The sequence below is a fragment of the Meleagris gallopavo genome, chromosome 3, assembly GCF_000146605.3.
Source record: "Meleagris gallopavo isolate NT-WF06-2002-E0010 breed Aviagen turkey brand Nicholas breeding stock chromosome 3, Turkey_5.1, whole genome shotgun sequence".
In the NCBI taxonomy this organism is placed as follows: domain Eukaryota; kingdom Metazoa; phylum Chordata; class Aves; order Galliformes; family Phasianidae; genus Meleagris; species Meleagris gallopavo.
Window position 1 is genome coordinate 49,534,476 of NC_015013.2, and position 21,788 is coordinate 49,556,263.

Genomic DNA, 21,788 nt, shown 5'->3' on the forward strand with positions numbered 1-21,788 from the left:
ATTTGAAAAAAGAGTGTGAGGGGGAAAAAGTAAAAAGAAAGAAAAATATAAAATATGCAGTCCTTAACTATAAGCTAGGATGTAGGTACAGACAAAACAGTTCTCTTCCCAGAGAGCCTTTCGCTCACGGACCTGATTCTGTACTGCTTGGCACCATATGGTGTGCCTGTGAATGGCAGCCAGGCTGGACCCTGGCACCAGCAGAGCTTTGCACGACTGCCCTTGGGTCACACACTCCTTGAGATAAGGCTCGTGACCCCTTGTACGCCTCATTCAGCTCTGAACAGGCTGCTCTCACTTAAATAAACTGCAGTTTCTCCGGTGTCTGGCTAGAGCCTGACACATCGTATTGCTGGGTTTAGAGAAACAATAGACCTTCCTGGATTTCATACCAGGTGAAAGCACTGCATTTACAGTAATAATGATGTTCTCTTTTATTTTTCTGATTGAAAAGACATCAAGATTTAACTGCTTCCTTGCAGTGCTAAGGAATTAAATGCTTGTTAAAATATTTTAAAGGACTAGCACAAGATTTCAATCCTAAAAATTCCACATCCATCAAAGAAGGTAAGAATTTTTATGTTAAAAGAAGAAAGATGTGCTGTTATAAGTCAGCAACTTAAATGCCTTTATCTATCCAGCCTGCAAGACATCTGCAGAACATTCAGCAATTAAATATGCCCCCAGCTGAACAATAATGTTGTTGCTTGGTCTGCATATAAATTAGAGGGAGTTAAGGGTGGGTGTTCAAGCCAGGCTCTGTTGTCAATATCCTGTGCCATAAGATGCCCTTGAAATCACCCTGGACTCCGCAAAGGGCTCTTGCAAAGGTCCTAGCCACAAATCTCTTCCCTCTGGCCCTAGTAAAACAGAGCTCAGATCCTTGTGAAAGGGATAAATGCTAACAATTCATCAATCTTAGATAGCTTAGACTATCTCTGAGCCTGCCAAAATATGTCTGGTTGGGAAGGACAGAGGAAGAAGAGGGCTGCACTATGTCATTTCTGAGGGTGATTAGAGGATGTTGGCATCAAGGGTTTCCTTGTAAAAATTGTATTATGCATACATTTTTTCTCTGGTGCCTTCTGTGTAAGGATTCCAAAGTATTTTACAGATGCTGAAGTGTTTGATGAAGCTGCCGTATTGCTCTAGCCAGGCAAACAACCTGGGGATGGGCCATAACTGCCTGCTCACATGCACAGCAGCAGCAGCTGCAGTTGCTCAGGGGACGGCAGCCCTTGCTCCCCAGTCCCTCTCCTCTGCCAGAGGCCACCCCTTGCAGAAGCAGAGGCAGCAAGACAGGCTCTGGGCACAAGGACATCTGCAGCAGCAGGGGCGAGATTTGCCAGAGCTCAGCTTCCAGTACCCTGAGGCATAAACTTCTCAGATGACTTACACCTTCCTTAGGACTGTAGCACCTTTCTGCTTACATTAAATTGCCTTGAGATTAGAACAGGGGGAGAAATGAGAGAAAACATTTATCTTTGCCTGCTGGGACTTATCCTCCCATACAACAACAAATTTGTACCTGAGAAAAAGGAACACTGGCTTGCTCACTGCTCCCAGTAGATAACCTGGAGATCACCAGAAAATGTACAGTTACACAGCACAGCACCTTACATGTTGACCGGGCTCAAATATGAATGGTTTTATGATAAAAAAATCAGACAAAGCTTGTCACCTTTCAGCAAGAAAGATCTACTTATTCTGTACCTCGAATTTAATTTTAACAGCACTTTTCCTTATAAGTGCCACGGAATATCTGTCTTTCAGCAATTTCATGGCAACCAACAGCTCACGTTCACTGTCAGGTTCTTGACTACTTGAGAAGAAGCCTTGCTTGTAGCCTATTGCAAAAGCACCAGATCCGTTAGAGATGATATGATGGGATGGAGGGACTTGCAGTATGCACTCCAGCAGCCTTGCATATCTTGGTAGCAACAGAAGCTTCGGGGAAAAAGGCACAGAAATATCCAGAAGCAGTAAATATGGTAAGGTGTGCATAGAGCAACTGTAGACTGTTAGCTAGGGACCCATAATGGAACACTGCCATCTTTAAAGGCATTTTTGTTTCTACAATTTTTATGACAGTTTTACGGCAATTCTGTAACTACTGTACTTCACCGCTTCACAGTGATTCCTTTTTATCTCTAGAGATTATTCCAGGATGTTAGGATGTAATATATGGAGAGAAGAGCAATCCCTGCATAGCAGGCTACACATAAAAGAGTCATATAATCAATTGCTCTGATGTCATAAAAGTCACAGTCCACTGATCTGATGTCACCATGATGGATTGGGACTTTTAATGCTTCATTTCTGGCTTTTTAAAGAAGGGGAAAGCATGGTTTTGTTAAAACACATGCCATTCCTAATGTGGCAGTAATAGAGCTAAATGGGATGCACTGATACTTATTTATTTGACCACAAAAGTGTGACCCAAGTTGAGTTTTAATGACAGAATTGTGGTTACTTCTGTATGTTTTCAGAAACCAGTGGGTGAGGGCCAAGAGCAATGAGCATTTACTCCAGTTGAGGATTTCATCCAAAGTTTTAATTAATAATAAGGGAATGAAGGATTTAGCCATGACTTTGCCCCAGGTCAGGGGCAGCACATGACCTAAGGAGGGAGCAACCTGGGAAGCTGTGGCTGTCGCTGTCGCAATCTGCTCCTGGTTCCCTCAGGCTTGGCACAGGAAATATCGCTGATTGCCCTTCCCTTGCTTGTGGTACCTTGGAAGAGGATCAGGGATTAAAACAGGTTGCAAGTATTGCTATGGGCAGAGGTGGATAGATGTGAAAATCACACAGAGGCTGGTCCCCTCTCTTCACTGTGGTCAGGGAAAGCTAATTGAAGGAGACTAACATGTGACCAATAGTCTTCTGGTGAGATGATGCATGTGGGACCATCAATCCATAAGACTTATGGCATCTGTAACTCACAGAGTGTTAGAATTGAAGACCAGAAGAAATGCTTACAAAATTGGGTAAAACTGCAACACATTCAGAGCAATTTGTGTTTTGCCCCATAAAGCTATTTGCAGTTAATCTCTGATCAGCTCAGACTGTAACAGAGAAGTCTAACTAATACTGTGGTGCAGATGTCCCTCTGAGACACATGGCTGACACCTGGCTGTGCAACCAGTCCTGCTCAGGGTTTTACTCTCCTGAGGCTGCTACTGTTTTTGTGATCTCTATGTAGTGAGGAGAGCGGGGTTGTTGTGTTTTTAAGGGAGGAACTTGAGGCCTGCATCTCCCCCCTGGCAGTCAGCTATGGCTTCCCATCTGGTGGCTGTTTCTGCTCACATGCTGTCAAGCTCGGTCTTTGGCAGTGCCACGGAGAGGGCCTGTGCCTGCTGGAATGGCTGAGGGCAGCTAAGATTCCCAGGAACTACCCTGGGCCCACAGGACTTGGTTGATTTTCACTCACATTAAAGAGTTTTTCTAAGCAACCTAAAAGAGTGCAAAAAATGAAACTACTTTTCAGCAAATGCCACAGCCATGAAATCACCGAATACTTGAGTGCTATGAGTAAGAGCACCACTACCTGGGTTTGTGACAGGCATTCCTGTTTTTGCACCTGGCCAGGCTTAAGTCTGGAAGAAAACAGCTTGAGTCATTCCTGTGCAACAGTCTCTCTCACCCTGGCTGCAGTTAAAAGATGATCCCTGTCACATTGGCAGATAGAGACACTATCACTCTTCTGCCTGTGTGCTCTCAGCTCCAGTTTCCTTCTCCTCCCCTGCCTCCTCTCTGGCCTCCCTTTTCCTTTCACGTCTCTGGTCCTCATTGCAAGAACATCCCTTTTGGCTTGGGAAAAGTGAACGTCATGCTTGTGGAAGCATTTAAAGTAAGTTTGCTGTGTCTATCCACCCAGTGAAGATATAGGGCCACAGCCACACTGTACAAGTGTCCCTTCCACAGCAGGATGTCTACTGGTGCCTGGCCACTAAGATGATCAGAGGGCTGGAGCACCTCTCCTTTGAGGAAAGGTTGAGGGAACTGGGCTTGTTTAGCTTGGAAAAGAGAAGGCTCCAGGGACACTTCATTGTGGCCTTCCAATACCTGAAAGGAGCTTATGAAGCAGGAGGGAAATGACTGTTTACAAGGGTGGATAGTGATAGGGCAAGGGGGAATGGTTTTAAACTAAGACGGGAAGGATTTAGGTTAGATATCAGGAGGAAGTTTTTCACACAGAGGGTGCTGATGCACTGGAACAGGTTACCCAAGGAGGTTGTGGATGCCCCATCCCTGGAGGCATTCAAGGCCAGGCTGGATGTGACTCTGGGCAGCCTGATCTATTGGTTGGCAACTCTGCACATAGCAGGGGGTTGAAACTAGATGATCCCAGGCCATTCTATGAACTATGAACTATGAACTGTCAGCCTGAGGATGAAACATCTGCATCCCTGAGTGGTATCCTCTGAGTTCCCTTGGAGACCTACTGCAGACTCCCTGGAGAAAAAGCAAAATATTTTTTCTCTGCCACGTGAATCCTCTGGGCAGGGGGCAGGATTTCCACTTCCACCAGAATTCCTTGGCATAACTGCCTCTTACTGCTCTACATCTTTCCTGATACCCAGCGTATTTTCTCTTCCATGCTGGAAGGGAAGCCAAGCCAAGGGATCTGCTCCAGATATGTGTGCTAGTGCTCATTTTTTCACCATCAGTTTTAAAGTATCCTACGGTCCCTTTCTTTCTTGTTGAATGCAGAGTAAGAGAACTCCAATTTCATGCCCTCGAGCCTGAATAAAAGAATAAAAACAACACAATATTTGCATCTGTTTAACAGGCTCTATTCTAGAAGTCTCCATGCAGGAAAAATGGGGGGAAAAGCCCCATCACTCCAAGTTAAATAGTGCTGCTAAGAAATTACTGCAGGAAGGGAAGGCAGAGAAGAAAATTATTGGCGTAAATGACCTAGGAATTCATGGCCCTGCAATTGCAAACACAAAGTCTAAAAAGGTTACATTCTCTTGCTTTTCTGCCTACCCCCGATATCAATGAACATCAGCTAAAGGTGGCTGAAGAACCAATTTCATGCATCTACTGTAGAAGGAAATGAACTGAGCCAAGGGCAAAAATAAAATTATACAAATGTTATTATAGACTAGCCTGCTTCTGTCCTAGTTTAATTCAAATTTCAGTGCTGCAGGCTTTGCTGCTGGCAGTAGCCTTCCTGAATAAATCAACATTTGCTTACATCTAAATTATTAGAGAAACATGTGACTTTGTTTATTGTATAAATTATACGCAAGGTTAAAGCATTAACTGTTCCACTGGCTTTGTGCAGCCACACAATCTCTCCCCTCCCCCTGCCAACCTTTCTCCCCCAAACACGTTTCTGAGGACGAGCCATCTTCAGGGCGGCTCATGGCTGAATTTCAGGGCCTTTTTTTCCATTGCACTGCCCTGGGGGGAAATCATTTACTGCTGTGCAGAGTGCACAGGGGATGCGGAGTGCTGCTGTGCTGGCAGGCTAGTGCTCCAGCCTGGCTGTGCAGGAAGGTTTATGGCTTCAGGAGGTGGTAGTGAGAGGGGTCTCCAGTGCCTGGGCACATGCATGGGCAAGAGGGAGATATGTCCAGAACTGCTGCCTGCCTTTCCGCTTCTGCTGGCACAAGGATGCCTGCTGAGAAACACAAGCAGCTTCTGCACTGTCACCACTCTCAGCCCCAAAGGGACTGGGGTTGGCTGCTGAGCTCTCAGATCTGCATCCATGGGGTGACAACATCACCTATGGTTATTCTCATTTTCTATAGCTGCTATTCTTACTCTCTCCAGTCTGGAAATAAAGGGCTGTTTTCTTCCCCTTGGAAATGCAGTTCAGCACTGCTGTAAGAGTCCTAAGCATGGAAGCAGTATTGCTTCAAACTGTAATATCTGGGATTATTGCTACAAAGTGCTGAAGGATCTTCTTTTAAAAAAGGAAAAGCAAGCAGAAAACCCAAAGGAGTCCTTCTCCTCCAAAACCAGCACCATCTCACAGACTGGCTGGTACTGTGCTTTCTGTCACAAGTGCATCACCACGCAGCGGCTGAATAAATCTTATCCACAAACGTATCAGATGCCATTAGTTTAGGGTCTAGGACATAGAATCCAACTATATGTCTCCTGGGTTTTTGCACTGAAACACTGTCAGGAAATTTCTGAGGCCAGATTGAATCGAGTATTTTATTTACTTTTCATTTACACTTACAAATTAATATACATTTTCTGTGCCGTTAAGGGGCCATTGTACAGTGCTGTAGTTTTATATTCAGCAACAGGATGTAATTTCCCTATCAATAAAATTGTTGTTTGTTTTCCTCTGCATTCGATTATTATGGAAATTTCACAGTTTCTCAGCTATAGTGATGTCTAGTGAAATGAGCAGACCACTTATGTGGAATTCTTTCTTAGCATCCTGAATCTTTTCTATTTATGCTAATGTTATTTCATGCTAATAGCAGACCATATTTTGCTTTGATACTATTAAAACCTGTCTGGCTTGAGTAAAGAGAACATTTTTTAATGCTTTCTGGAAATGATGTGATGTAGTAAAACCATCCACTTTAAGAGTGCGGTTTTGGAGGACACTGCTTCCTTCACCCTTCAATCCAAAAACTGAGAAATCCTTTAGATGTAAATTAATTTCACTCACTCCTTTTCCCATTTTCATTCTTTATAAATGATAACTTACTGTGTAATTTAGCTGTGCTGTAAGGGACTCTTCTTCCAAGAGGAATTCAGGAAGCATATATTGTTTATTTCAGCCTGTGAACATGAGGTTTACAAATCTCATTACCAAATAATGGGATTGGAATTCTCACTGCAATTTTGTACACATCTCCTTGCAAAAATGTGCCCTCCTTCTTCCTCCTGAATAGCCAAAATCTCCCTTCTCCGTTAGGAGGTTGTGACAATCTGCTCAGGTTTCCTTCCTGAGCATTGCCACAGATCTCAGCAGGGCTGTGCCCACAGAACCAGAACACGATCTTTAAAGAAGCTCTAGAAATTCATTTCAGCTTGAAATGTAAACTAAAATGAACTCCATTTCCATTGCCTGAATTGTATGATGAAAGGGGACTCGCTGATTGAAAAGAATCAGTGCAGAAAATGTAATTAATATTTAGATACTTCTAACTACCAAGTAAGACTCTTCTGTAACCAGTTAATGCCTTCCTTCTGAGCCCTGCACCCGAATGGCACTGAAAATAGCACCCAGCAAAACCAGTCTGGTTTCCTCACACATACCCAGCTGGGGACAGCACACATTTCTCCCGGTTCAGGACATGCACAGAGCTAGCGAAGGTTGCACAGGTCTGCTGCTGCTGCCTCCCAGCTGCAACATCGGGGACAAATCTGGCACAGCGATGCCTTCCTATCTGACTGATGAGCCTGTGCAGCGGGGTCAGCTGGGAGGCCTGGCGGAACAGAAGGCTGTAATGAAGATATTTTCTCTCTCCTGGCTGACCTCCTGCAGCCGACAGATTTGAATAGCCTCTTCCCCAGTTGACAGCATGAAATACAAGCTAGTAGAGATCAAAAGCACTCACCATTTATCTATCTCGTTATTCATGAAGTCCCCGATCACCATGGTATCTGAATGCCTCCAATGACCTGGGGAGAGTTCTCTAGAGCCAAAAGCCTCAAGTACTTCCTCACAGCAATCAAAATTGCTTCCTGAGGGCTTTTTTTCCTGCTCCTGCTTAGAATTTTTATCCATTACTGCGGATCGTCATGAGGATTAAAGGGAAGATTGAATCAACGGGGCAAAAAGCTTTGGCTGGATTTGCATAAACTCTCAGCCAGTTCCAGTGTTCTAGCTTCTGATCAAAACACTTATTTTAAGAGCAAAAAAGTAGGTGAAGAGAGGAATTAAAGACTTCTAGCCACAAAACCCTGTGTAAGAGCCCTGCAACCCAACAGATACAAAACTACCATTTTAAGAGCAAGACTTGATATGTTCTACACACTGAAAAGATAGGTAAGTGCATAGAATTAAATAATTTTACAAAAAGATACAGAATTCCAAAGTGGGATTTTTCTCCTTCTTTGTGATTTGCACCATGTTTTGACTGCCGGTCATACAAAGCCAATAACCCAAAGTCATTATTACCAGGGCAGCAAAATGTATGTCAGATAAGTGACTCACCCAGATCCCACTAGAAACGAATGCAGTGGCAGGTGGATGTTGGTAGGGAATGGCAAAAAATTAATGTGTTGTAGCAAAGGATTTTTAAATATTTTGGTCAGGAAAATGAATGTTTGAGCATCTCTCCCCTTGGTTGAGTATTGTCCTGCTATGCATTTATTCAGCTACCCCAAATATGTCTGACCAACTGAGTGCTGTGTATCTTGCTGTGTGCAGATAGATAGTGCTGGGTTCAACACATTTGTCTGAACCATTGGGACTTGTGCCATGGAAAGCATGGAGAGCATTGCCTTGAACCTCAGATGCAGCTTGAGGTTCCTGGTAGGTGGACTTGCTGGCAGCCTTGGTTAACCCAGTGGCATCGCAGGGGCAGTAGGCAAGTGCATCATACCATTGCCACAGTGACTCCTCTCATTCATCTTCTGTGCCAGCTGTGGTGAGCAAACATATGGAGGCACTAGCACCTGGGTTCTTGTCTACTGCAGCAGAAATCCTGATCTTCTCCTCTTTTGTGAGCATTGCTTTATAGCCAGTGAGGACCTGACAACACAAATCTACATCTTGGCTCAAAAGCAGACAACTCAATAATACTGAAATTCTGTCTACAATGTTCATGTTTCCTTGCTACTAGGTGAAGTTGCTAGAAATAATACTCCTGAATAATCAATGCTATTAAATAAATACACTACCAACTCTAGCAATTTTTTTTCCATGAGTTTTACAACCTTGGATATTTGTCTTTAAGACAAACCCAGCTCCCGAAGGCACTGAATATAAATTTCAAGACTTCTTCAGAGAATATGAATAGAAGAAAAAAGAAAACTCAAACTAGTATTTCTCTGAAAAATATAAAAATAATCTTTACATGAATTTCATGATTTCTGGAAATCCAATATATAATTTCTGAACCCTTACTACTAGCATCACTAAAAAGATCATGGTGTAGATTTTTCCAATCAAAGACTGAAGCTTCACACAAAAGGAAACACATATTCAGAATCTGCCAGCAAGTTTGGCCCTTGATTTTCATTTGCAGCCCGTTCTTCTGTCTGTAGTCTTCCAATCTAAAATAAAAAATAAAACCAAGATGGTCAAGAGACTATAAAATGGTCGTCGTGTAAGACCAACCAATAAACAGACATTATGTCTCGACACTGATGCTGCTAGCTTCCTCTGAGACTACAAGCAAGTCTTTTAATTAATCTGTGCTCCGTTCACTATTTGTTAGTCTCCTTTTACATCACTTTTCCATTTTTCATTGGTATCACGAGAATAAATTCCTTATTGTTTGAGAGGTACTGGGATACTTCAGCGATGTGCATCTTAGAGATTCTATTAAAAAACTATGAACAAGGGATGCCAGTTTTTGCTGCTTCTGATTCACATTAAGCAGTCAATGGTTTATTAAGGACTTCTTAATTAATAACATGGGCAACTTCATGATTAAAAAGAAACCCAAAGTAGCAGAGAAGAGAACATCTACTGGACTATCTAATGGAAAACTCAATCAGGCTACAAAAGCTAGCTAAAAATAAAGCTAATATCTTCATCATTGACCCCAGGCAGTTGCAACAGGATAGTATTCAGTTTGTTCCCAGCAGTTTTGTGTGGTGTTTCTCTCTGATTGGGCTAGAAAGTGGATTCTGCTTGGAGGAAGATTCATCTCATCTGTGTGGGAAAATTTTGAGTTCAAATGAACCTTTAGAAGGGTCATATTCAGGTGCCTACAATTTTATAAACACAGAGTCAGAGAAAAGTGGTTGCTGTCATGGAAGTACCTACTTAAATCTTTATATAAATGTTTAAATGGCATGGTCTACAGTACAGGTAATTAATGTGACAAAGCAGAAAAAAGCTAGTTTAAAATAAATCTGTCCTGTATTGCACAGACACTGGCAGATATCCCTTTGTTTTTCTAATTCGGGCTGTGTACGAGATTGCAGTAGTAGAGTTCTAGTTTGGTGGACCACTTTGGGTTTTTATCACAGAACATCTCAGTGATATCTCAGTGTAGAATAGAATATCTCAGTGTAAGCTTTTACCTAAGTAAGGTATAGACATTTAAACTATACTACAACTGTCAAGGAAATGAATCCTATATGTGGTGAAGCATCCTGTGCTGCTTTGTTTGACAGTCTTTGGTCTCACAGTTGGGAAATTACAAAATAAAGTAATTCATCCTGGGGTTTCCACTAGTAGTGCTAATTAACCAAATTCTGTTATACCTGTTAAAGCTTATTAGAACAGTATTCTGTGCTCAAAACTCTGCCCACATAGGATATGATATAAATCACACACAGAGCAGTGCAAACAATAATAAGCTCCAGTGTGCTGTATTATAAACAGTCTTGATTTTTTGGTTAGGAGCATAATGTTCTATCACATGAGAAACCTGGGGTGTGGTGTTAACCTCACCTAGCTCAGAGTTTAGGAGCATCGCAGAGGTGATATTTTCAGCCTTGGAGGGATAATGTATCATACTTGAGCACCTTGTTCACAGCAGTGCTGCAGTCCTGAAATAGGCTATCATCACTTCTAGGGGCTGATGGCTTTCTGCTGTGAGGTACAGCTGCACCTAATGCTGTGAGGAGAGGGGACGTGGGTGTGGAAGGACAGAATTTAATGAGGAACAGCATTTTGCAGTGATGCTTAAAATTCCTCAGGCTTTGTGTCCCCGTAAGCTCTGGGTAAGAGAGGACAAGCACAAATAGCTTGGAAGTTTCATATTGGAAAAAAAAGAAAAAGATTGAAATGTGTTTATACAGCTTACAATTGTGCAGGGATTATTTAGGCAGCTTTATTTAAAGAGCATTAATTGCAATGATTGCTTCAGTGCTATGCAATTACAACTTGAAAGCAAGGCCTTCTTCTTGAAGGGAGCAGACTAAACAAAATCCTTCCTTGCCCAGGTAAAGTGCGTCAGAGGTGGGACTCGATGAGGTGCCACGAAGGTACAGCCTCCTGCTCTCTGGATCTTCTGTGTCCAAGTGGATTTGACACTGTTCCTCAATTTCAGCTCAAGAGAGCCCTAAGTCATTGAGCTGGTTCCCCATGAGTCCTCCATCCATGCCCGAGTCCTCCATTCAAGGCAGCTCCATCTGAGTAAATGACCTGCTTTTTTTCTGGCCAGCTGTTAAAAGAGGAGTGATCCACAATCTTCATGGGACAGGGTTCCAGGTAGTGAATCCTAAACAAACATTAACTGTATCCTACAACGGATTAAATACTCCAGCCTTGGAAAAAAGTAAAACTGAAGACATAGCTGTTTGTCTACAGTTTTGTACTACATTGTGCTAAGCCTAAGGAAGCTGCAATTACACTTTGAAGTGTACTGACTGTTTTGGCTCCTGTTAGGAGATGCCTAGCTTTTGTCAAGCATTGTGTTTTGACACTAGCTTTTGCAGCAATCCATCACTCACAATTTAGCTGCTAGCAAACAGTATCACCCACCCGGAAGAAATTAAAGAGATCTTTTGTGCCTTTAAAGATGATGCCTGAAGCAGTCCATAAGCATATATTGAGAAAGTGGTTCAAGACCAACATAGTGTTACTTGATTTACTGCTTTTGTGAAGCAGGAAGAAGATATGTCCACTGACCACTCTTCATTTTTCAGGAATTCTACCCCAGCTAATCAGGCTTGATTTTGACTTGTTGGAAAAAACAACAAAATCCAAATCCAAAGCATCGTGACTGTGAGAAAATGTGATTACATGATTGCTATACTAGTGAACTTCAAACGCATACCTTTTCTACATCCATAAAATTGCAAACAGCAGAAGTGGACATCAAACTGAGACATATCTGTTCTTGCTGTAGTCACAGAGCCTTCTGAGATATCCATAGGACGTGAGGATGGGGACTTGTATCAGAAGAACAGCTGGTAGATGTGATCAGGAAACGGATGCACGTGCCAGTTTGGACTGTGGATGGTTCTGCGGAGTGAAAGTATAGGTGCACGTTCTCTTGGCATTGAACTACACAGGTTGGAGACATTCCTGTCATTGTTGCTGGAAGTAGTACTCCTGCCAGAAGATGTGATCCAGTGAGAGCTGCCAGGCAAGGCAGCTGGGTGAGGTTACATTGCTGAGGAAGGCAGTTTTGCTAACTGTCTAGCTTGAAGCAGATGAGGAAGGGCTTGTGTGCCCTTTTCTTGGAAGAATGGAGGTGACAATGCTTTCTGGTAGGGGCATGGTAACCCCCAGTTAGGAATGATAGTCTTTGACAGGCACAGCTGTTTGCAGAATCCATGACCTACTATGAAAACTTCAAGTGTGACTGCAAAATTAGTTAGACAGTGGCAAGCATAATATTTACAGATAGCAAAAATCTAACCAGGCTTTTGGGTGTGACAGGATATGGCATGGAGTGCTTTGGCTGCCACAGTTACAGGACTCCTGGCTCACAAATCCCTCCTCCATCCTCCCTCTACTTCTATCTCCAGCTCCTCTACTCCTGCCCCCTAAGCTCCCCAGCTTAGGGCAGGGTGAGCTGGAGGGGTGACCTAAGGCTGTCCTCCCAGCGCTGGCATCCAGCCTGTCTGTCCAGCACTGAGCCCGGCAGCTCTGATACAAAAGAAAGCATGCACACAGCCTGCAGTTCTGGCTGCCTGCAAAAGCAAGGGCTGGCCCACAGCCCTGGCAGCTGGAATGCAGAAGTGTGAAGTGAAAGGAACAAAGGCACTGCTTCCTTTCCCTCTTCTTTATCTATTTATTTGGCTAGTTAATCTAGTTTGGGATGCTGTTTATTCCTTGGGCAGCCTGTGTCATCCCTAAGCCACAGTAACCTTGATTCAATCCAAGCACTCTAATAATGAGAGAGCTGTAGTTCTGCGTAGTGGTCCCACACTGTGCAAACAGCAGTAGGGAAGCGTAATTACATATAGTGACAGATGCAGAACATGAACATATGTGTTAAACTTTTGTGTAGCCCACAGCCCAACAGGGCTGCTGTGCCCCATGGCTTTTCAAGGTGAATGTGTTGTAGAGGAGGTAGGCAGAGGGTGTGGGTCTCAGAACAGGTCTTAAAATCCAAAGTCACAGCACTTTTCTTCTGAGAGGAGGTCTGCTTTGAAAAGTTCAGCTATCATTCATCCTTTTTGCTGTGTCACTTCTTCCCTGTTTTTGACATATTTTGGACAAATAGTGTAAAACGGATTTTGGTAAGAGCCCACTTCAGACAGATAAGCAGAAGAAGATGAAAGATAGCACTGAATTTTGCATGTCCTTATATTAAAATCCCATCTAAACGCTGAAGTGTCTTTCTTGTGTTATCACTCCTGTTTTCAACTCTTTGAAAGGGTAGATAACAGCAGGACAAGGGGAAATGGTTTTAAGTTGAGGGAAGGAAGATTTAGGTTGGATGTCAAGGGGAAGTTCTTTACTATGAGAGTGGTAAGGCTGCCCAGAGAGGTTGTGGATGCCCTGTCCCTGGAGGTGTTCAAGGCCAGGTTGGATGGGGCCCTGGGCAGCCTGGTCTAGCATTAAATGTGGAAGTTGGTGGCCCTGCCTGTGGTAGGGGTGTTGGAGATTCATGATCCTTGAGATCCCTTCCAACTCAGGCCATTCTGTGATTCTGTGATTCTGTGATTCTGTTTTGAAGTATCTACATTCTGAGTCTATCCCTTACCATCAACAAGTTAGACACTCATGAACTTGAAAAGGATAGCATGTAGGAGTGAGAGAGGAAGAGGGAGACTAAACAAGTTCCAAGGTAATTTTTTAAATCTCTTTATCAGGGTTTTCTGAGAAAGACATGTATAGGAGTTTCCACTGCATTGGCCACTGTTAATGAGACCACAGAGGACTTTTTCCCAGCAGGTGCAAGCTCACTTTTGGGCACTCAGAAAATGAGGATAATAACATTGCATGCTATTTCCAGATTCAACTACCTGCTTCCCTTTAGGAAGCTGGGCTCAGCAGCCCATGATAGGATGGCCACTCTGGCACTTGTTCAGTACCTTTCTTGTCATCAATTAAAAGGCTCACCGTATCAGGACAAGCCAACCTTTTCCCTGGATATCTATAATGTGCACACAAGGAGAATGGGGAGAAGGTTAGGAGATTTTTATCTACCAATGGCATAATGAGTTTTACTGGCATAAGTGCAGTTGTGGAAAAGAGGGGGTTTATAGTTCATAGTGCTGATGAAGCAGTCATACGTGGGAGTAGGGAGGAAGGAAGACTGTTTATTCAGAAGGCAAATTATAGAGCTACAGAAAAACATTGCTCATGCTCTTCAAAAACTCACCACTGCTCAAAAGGCAACATCTGAGGTCATCTATTAATAGGATTATGCTACAGAGCAAGCTGTCTGGAGAACACAATAGAAATTAGCTCCAGAGCACCTTTGCTTCCTGGTACTTTTGCAAATCTAAACAGCAAAAAAAAACGTTAAGATTGCTATCTATATTTCTTTGAATGAGCAAACTTCTGCCACTAGGATGCTGAGCTACCTCCCACCTATCCCAGGATTTTAAGCCATCTCCCACTATCACTTGGTAGCCAGAACATTTCCCTTGGCTGCTCTTGCCCTCCTCACGCCCCACTGGAAAATGATGCCATGCAGGCCTTTGTTACAGTTTAAGAGCTGCTAGGCATTGCTCTCAGCTTGGCTTTGTTGTTTTTTTATCCATCTGCTGGTGTGCTGTGATGCTGGGTTTCTAGTCTGCTGTATGCTGGGGGAAGGAGAGGCCACATGAAACAGCTTGGTGGTTTATGCCCCCGGGGTATGTCTACGGGCGGCCTGCAACAGTCAGATGTGGCCTCGCTTTGCCCATTCTCCACCATCGACCAAGAGCCACATACCACTGTTACTCTGCTGTGCTGCCTCTAGCTGTGCAGCTTCCTGGCAGCCTGGAGCTAAGTGGAAATAACACAAGGACATGCTCTTTGAAGAACTGAGGCTTGAACCCATGGTCAAGCTTGAGATCTGGTACCTTCACTAGCTCAGTCCTCCTCTCCCAGTAAAGCTGTCTGGCAGTCTGAGTGGGCAAAGAGAAGTTTTACAAAAGATTTTAAGAGGTTCTTTCCACCTAGGTGGCAGGAACAACTTCTGGACCTGCTGGAGATGTGCTGGTTTTGCCAAATGGCAGAAGAGTCCCCAAATCACAGTCTGAAGGTTTGTGGAAAGGAGGTACAACTGGAAATAGAAACCACATGCCATGTCACCCCAAAAAAGCCATACCATAGACACGACAAAAGAGGAGTGTATGAACACAGCAAATCAGTGGTTTGCAACCAGCAGAGGAAAGAAAACAAGGAAATATCAAAGATGATGGTCTTCAACATTTTTTTCAGTGGTCTTGAATTAGAATCACAGAACTGTAGAATCACTAAGGTTGAAAAAGATCACTAACATCATCTAGCCCAAACATCAGCCCATCTCTACCGTGCTTACTAAACATGTCTCTCAGTGCCACATCTACATGGTTCTTGAACACCTCCAGGGATGGTGACTCCACCACCAATTGCAACATAACTGTCAAAAAAAAAAATTTGCAGAGAGCTCTAAGTGATTTTCAAGTGGGGACAATCGCACAGTGATCAAAATTATTTGGCATGATGGGTACATTTAAACAAAATGCATTTCAGTGCTAAGAGTATAAGCTGTACATGAGGGACATGTGGCAATCAATAGGTTGAAGTAGGGACATAAGGAGTGCTCATATAGGGTTGAGGAAGTGAGCAGGGATGCCCTGTATGGACAGGAGCAGGGAAGTGTTACGAAACGCCTGATGAGAGGGATTCTGATGTGCTGCCTGATTTTCTGGCACTCACACTGTGAAGAGGAGTTGGAACCACCGCAAACAGCACTAAATGGTCATGGAAGTAGCTGAGCTGTAATGTATGAGTATGCAGTCCTTGAAAGAGAAAAAATACTGGCTGCTACATGGCTCTTGAATTAGCACTGGAGGCTGGAAGCTGAAGTTACACAAATTCATGCGGTGCAGGCTCTCAGTACAGAAGGTGATTAAATGTGAAATAGGGTAGCCAGGGAATTGTTGAGGTCTTTTTTCTTGTACCCTTAAATCAAGATAAACGGGGAATAAGTTACTTGAAATATATATATATGTATATATGAATATGTAACCTAAAATGCGACAAATCTTTCATCCCAGATAAGTTGTCAAAACTTGGAAGCATAACATATTAGGCTATTTTCTGCTTGGAAAGACTGTATCCATGGTACTGGGTCTGTGTTGTTCCTGGTAGGGGCACACAGATGTTAAGTGGAAAAAGGCTGTTACAAGGATATAGGAAATTAGATAATCAAAGTCCAAGCACTTAAAAACTTTAAAGTATTCTGATCCAGGTATAACGATAGCAGCAGATTCTTCATAAAGGTGAAATTTTTTATGTTTGCCTACTTCTTTTCCAGTCTGACAAACCTGGGGCACTGGAAGCGTTCTGTTCAAGGAAAGGATCCATTTCTATTGCAGGGAAGTAATCACTGCTTCACCATTCTCCTTACCCTCTTCTGGGCTTTTATAGTTTCTTGCCCAGGTTTCTTGTGCCAATTGTGCCCAAGTCTGCCATGGTTTTTGATGCTGAACAGGTAACGTTGCAGATGATCTTGAAGGTCAAATGAAGGAGGGGAAGAGCAAAACCACCTGACTTTGCACCCTACTGCAGATCCATCAGGAAGAAAATAGTTGCAACTGGACGGCCTGTAGCACGCCAGCCTAAAGCTCACAGGCATGAAAACCTGTCTTCATTCAGTGTTAGCACTGCTGATTGGAATCAGACAAACAAAAGAAATGAGCCCCCCTCACGGGATGCGATGTTCTATTAGCTGATATTACCATCTTTGTTTCTCCACTCCTATGCCACAAACCCTGAACATGTGCTACATATCCTTAGGCACTCATTGGATAATTTACTTGTGCAGAGTAAGGCAACAAAATAGTAATAATAAATTGCCAAGCATAGTACAACCAGAACAAAGATACTCTGCTGCATTTTTTTCTGCTTCTTTTCCTCAGTATTTCTTCTCAGCCACAGATATAATATGAAACTACAGGTGGAAGTAAGGCCTGACACATTAATAAATCTTATGAGAAAAACTAAATAATTCATTAAAAGGAATTAACAAGTTAATAAGAGCAGAAGTGAGTTAAAATACAATAAAATATTATTAATACATCTCAGCCTGTTTCCAGAGCCTGTTCAAAGTGAATCAATGCACAATTAATGGGAAGCTGAACTCCACTTTCTGTATGATTATGTATAAGGCATATCATGCAATATCATCCAATCTACAAGCTGTTTAATCTCTTTAGCACTTTTGAAATGAAACGAAATGTGATCTGGACTCCAGGCTGCTCAGTTACTGCACTGATGTAAATTTCAAAAATAAGAAAAAGCGGTAGTAAGAAAATAGCATAGAATTTGTGGGAAGATTCTTAATCCCTAGAAACAGTGATTTCCTTTCTTTATAATTTTTTGGTCTAAATAGAAACTTTGAGTTTTGAACAAAGCTTCAGAGAGTTCTGTATATAAAAAAATAACAATTTTAACTGCAATAAAATCATCGCACATTTTCACACATTTGTTTTGAGGAGTTTGTTATACCTATTATAATTGTATAATTGCAGTATTGATTCATGAAGTTTTCTTTTTTTTTTTTTTTTTGTAGTGGAATTTCTGTGGTGACAAAGAATTTGAACAATGATGATGGTGCTGGGAGAAGAAGCTAAGGAAAACCCTGAAGGACAGGAAAGTGAACATGGGCTGTGGAATCAGCCCATGTATATGCTATCCAGGAAGTAGTGATTTCCTGGTACTTTCCAGATTTGGAGCTTAAGAAGCAAGTCCACTAGTTTTAGCCTTTTGCACAGTAATAATAGTAATGTGTGAAACAGATATTGTAAACTTAGTGTGACTTCAGTTTTTTTTCATATGTTTTATTCTTATCACTTTGCTGAGAAGGATGCAATGACCCAAGGACCTTGGGTCCTTGGCATCATGTGGTTACACCCCAAGAGCTCAGAGAAATTTCTAATTTAAAAAGACATCAAATGCCAGGTGCATGGTTGGAGTTTGCCTATTTGAAGAACCACGAGATTTGGCTCTGAATGTACTCGCAGACCTTTATTTTGAAATAGGTGCTGCTCATCTCAAGGGCAGGGATGGCCTTTTGTATCTCCACAGTGCTGTACTCTCTGAGGACTTCTGTAAGGGCTTGTACTTGGATTTTCCTTTTACTTTGGTGGATACTGTGGAGATCAAAAAGATAGATGTGGCGAGGAGAGAATTGAAATCACTGAGGTTTTTCCTCTGCAGAAGAGGCTGCAACAGGAAGGAAAGCTGAGGCCAAATCTTGGCTTCAATGAAGGAGGGACATTTCCTTCTACCGTAATAAATAATGACAGACACAACGGCATGCCCTGCCTGGCAGTGTGACAACTTGCTTGCCTCTCCCCAAGCCACGAGCATGGAGCATGGCCCTTCCTGACTGCCTGGTGTTGAACACAAGTACCCTGCCTGGCAGGAAGTACAGCAGGCAGATCCAAACATAAGCTATGAAAGAAACACATAGGTTGACCTGGTGAGTTGTGACAAACACACGGCTCCTGAGAGCAGAGATACAGAGGTAGGAAGTATGGGGACAGGAGCGTACAGCTTGTTCAGGACGTATCACCAATCCCTTTTGCATCAGGAAGGCAGTATCTGCAGCAGACCTGACTGAGATGAAAACCAGGGATAAGAATACTTTCTTGAACAATCTCCCAGCTTCCCTTCTCTCCCTCCTCCTGGTTTTATAATGTACATTTGAGAGTGATGTCACAGCCCCAGGTGGTGCTCTGGATGAAGCAAAGTGCAGTCTGAGCAGGGCTGTTTCTCCAATGTCCCATCCACTTGACACACTGGAAATAATATAGCCACTTTCAGTGTGGATGTCTGGAGTGAATCAGCTCTGACTGTCCCTGGATCTTGAGGCTGGCCACAGAGAGGCTTAAAAGTCCAGCTTTTGGGTAGGTGAGGAATTTCCCACTACCTGTCTCTAGCTGCCTAAAGATTTTTAATATGACTTGCCTCAAAGTCTAGCTTTTCACCAAGGACTTGCTTCTCATCATGCAAGCTGGGGATTTGGCTGGTCTTTGTAATTTGATGTTTCTAGGGGAACCATATATTCCAAATTTTGTAGTACTTGAGATAGATCCAGTAATAAGATATGATGGGACCAGTTTGAAACTGTTTTTGGGCCACCTGGACATCAAAAGATGAAATTCTTTCTGAGCGGGAAGACAGGACTCCCCCATGCAAAGCAAGTGTCAACCCCAAATAAAGGTGCTTTATGGCCTCCTTACTTGACAGTATTCATATTGAAAACTTTCTCTGGGTTTGCCTTCAGTCCTGTGGTGCAGATGTTCAGCAGCCTGCATTCTTTTGAAAATAATGGGTTATTTGCAGGGCACTGATTGTCCCTGTTTAAAAGAAATAACCCTTATCCTTGAAGGAAAAAAAGGAAACGTATGCCTCTCCTACTCTGTCATCTCTTCTCACACATTGCACCGAGGGTTAAAGGCGTGTCTCTGTCTCCTCCCCAGATGTCTTTATTAATAGCTTTCAAATATTGGCCTCCTTAGGCCATGGGCAGATGCAGTTCTGGACATGCTAGCGGCTGCATAGCACTCAAGGAGATAAGACAGTTTAGTTTAGCACAGCACGAATGATTCCAGCCTCAAGTCCCAATCAAAGAGATTTACAGCTGTTTTAAAAAGACAGTAATGTTGACTTGACTGGTGAAAGAATGCATGAAACCACTCTCAATAAAAGGCCTGGTTTTAACAAGTAAATAAATTTTGGAAGCACAACATATAAAACTCGATTATTATTTCCTTTAGAATTAGCATGGTATCCTGATTATAACGCATCAGCAATATTTCTCCTTTTGGAATTAGCAGTCAGTACTCCCACAAGAGAGCCACATCCTTTAGTTAAAACAATTAATAAAACAGACAGTGAAACAGATCTCCTTTGTCACGATTTAGGAACAATTTAATACTCTGTACCTAATATTTCACGATGCAGAAATCCTATTCTCTAATTTTCTTCCGGAGCCTCTCTCCCAAAGGGCTGATAATTTTGCCTCTCCCACTCCATTTGTGCAAGAGACCTTGCTCAGCACCGCACTGGATCAGGCCCTGGGAGAGGCACAAACCAATCAGATCTCCCTGCAAAGGGACGAAAAGACTACCCCGTGCCTCACATGGGTGGCCCTACGCGGGCACTAATGAAGTGACCATCTGCAATCTGCACCAAGCAATTATCGCTCGCCTCCCCTGACTGCCCGCCATGTGTTGGCACAGCCTGATGGGAGGTGCACCTGGGGCGGCAGGGGTCGGGGAGCGGATGGTGTGCAGCCTTTCACTGGGAGGCACGCAACCTGCTGAGCAGACAGGTGCTGGCTGTGCAGATGTCCATGGGCGATGAAGCCTGCTTGTCCTGGTAGCTGACATCTATATCTAGATCTATCTGGATTTTTAAACTGATACAACATGAAGAATGTCACTCTCTGTTACTGTATGTGTGTATCTTGTGGATACCCTTTAAGCACAATGCCTTGACCATGTCTGCCCTGCTTTCCTCAGCTGATGGATTTTGCCACTGTAGTAGTCTATTGTTTTTCTTTCTTTTTTCTTCTTCTTCTTTTTTTATTTTTATTTTTTTTCCCCTCTTCAGTTAAATGCTTCTGGACATGATTCCATTTAGATTGCTTCACCAGTACTGTAATAATTCTATTGTTTCAACATATACTTTTAAAAATTTTGGGCTTTCTCTTAATAATGCTCAGATATTGAAACTAATGGAAATTCTGCCCTAATGTATACAAAAGCATTTAAGGAAGCCTACTGTGCTGTGTGCTTAAACCCCATATATGTCAAAGGGAGCCAGTTATATTCCACGTAGAACAGCATGACGATAGGCTTACTGGTTCATTTGTTATTCCTTTTCTGCCTTACATCCGACTGTCTCTCTGTAGGTATTAAAAAGATTTCATTGTCTTTTCTCGGTCCAAAGTTTAACTGCAGTGAACAGAAACTTTTATAAAATCTAGCTCTAAAAATATGTTCCCAAGATATCCCATAAAAGGCAAGGACAGTGTGTATTTTTGCATCAGTGTACATTCTTAAATAGTATTTGAAACCTTGCTACAATAGGAATAGGAGCCAGATATATAAAGAGACTGTGAACAGGAAAGAAATGAATTTCACTGAGTCTTCTCAGTGTTGCTCACAAGAGGAAACAATCAAACTGTTATGTTCAAGGGAGTTTCCAGAAACCATTGTGTGTGTTGCCCAGAGCAAGATCGGTAGATACCTCTTATCTGGGTTTTGGTCCATTATAGCTAGGCAGCGTCCTAAAGCAAAGGCTTCTCTGTTTCAGTCCAGCGCTGAAGTTGGAAAAGGGAGACAAGAGGGTGGTTCAGGTTTCAGCCCATTTCTGCTTAGCTGTGGTCCCCTGCAGCCGCTGGAGGCCTGGATGGGGTGCATCAGGACTGCAGCTGGGCTCCACTCCCTTCCCCCCCTGCTGTCCTGCCTGGGGGAACCAAGACAAGCCTTTTCTAGCAAGGTCGGTGATGATACACTTCTAGCAACATGGGCTGTGCTTTGCTTGAAGGTAGCAAAGTCTCATCACACTGATCAGC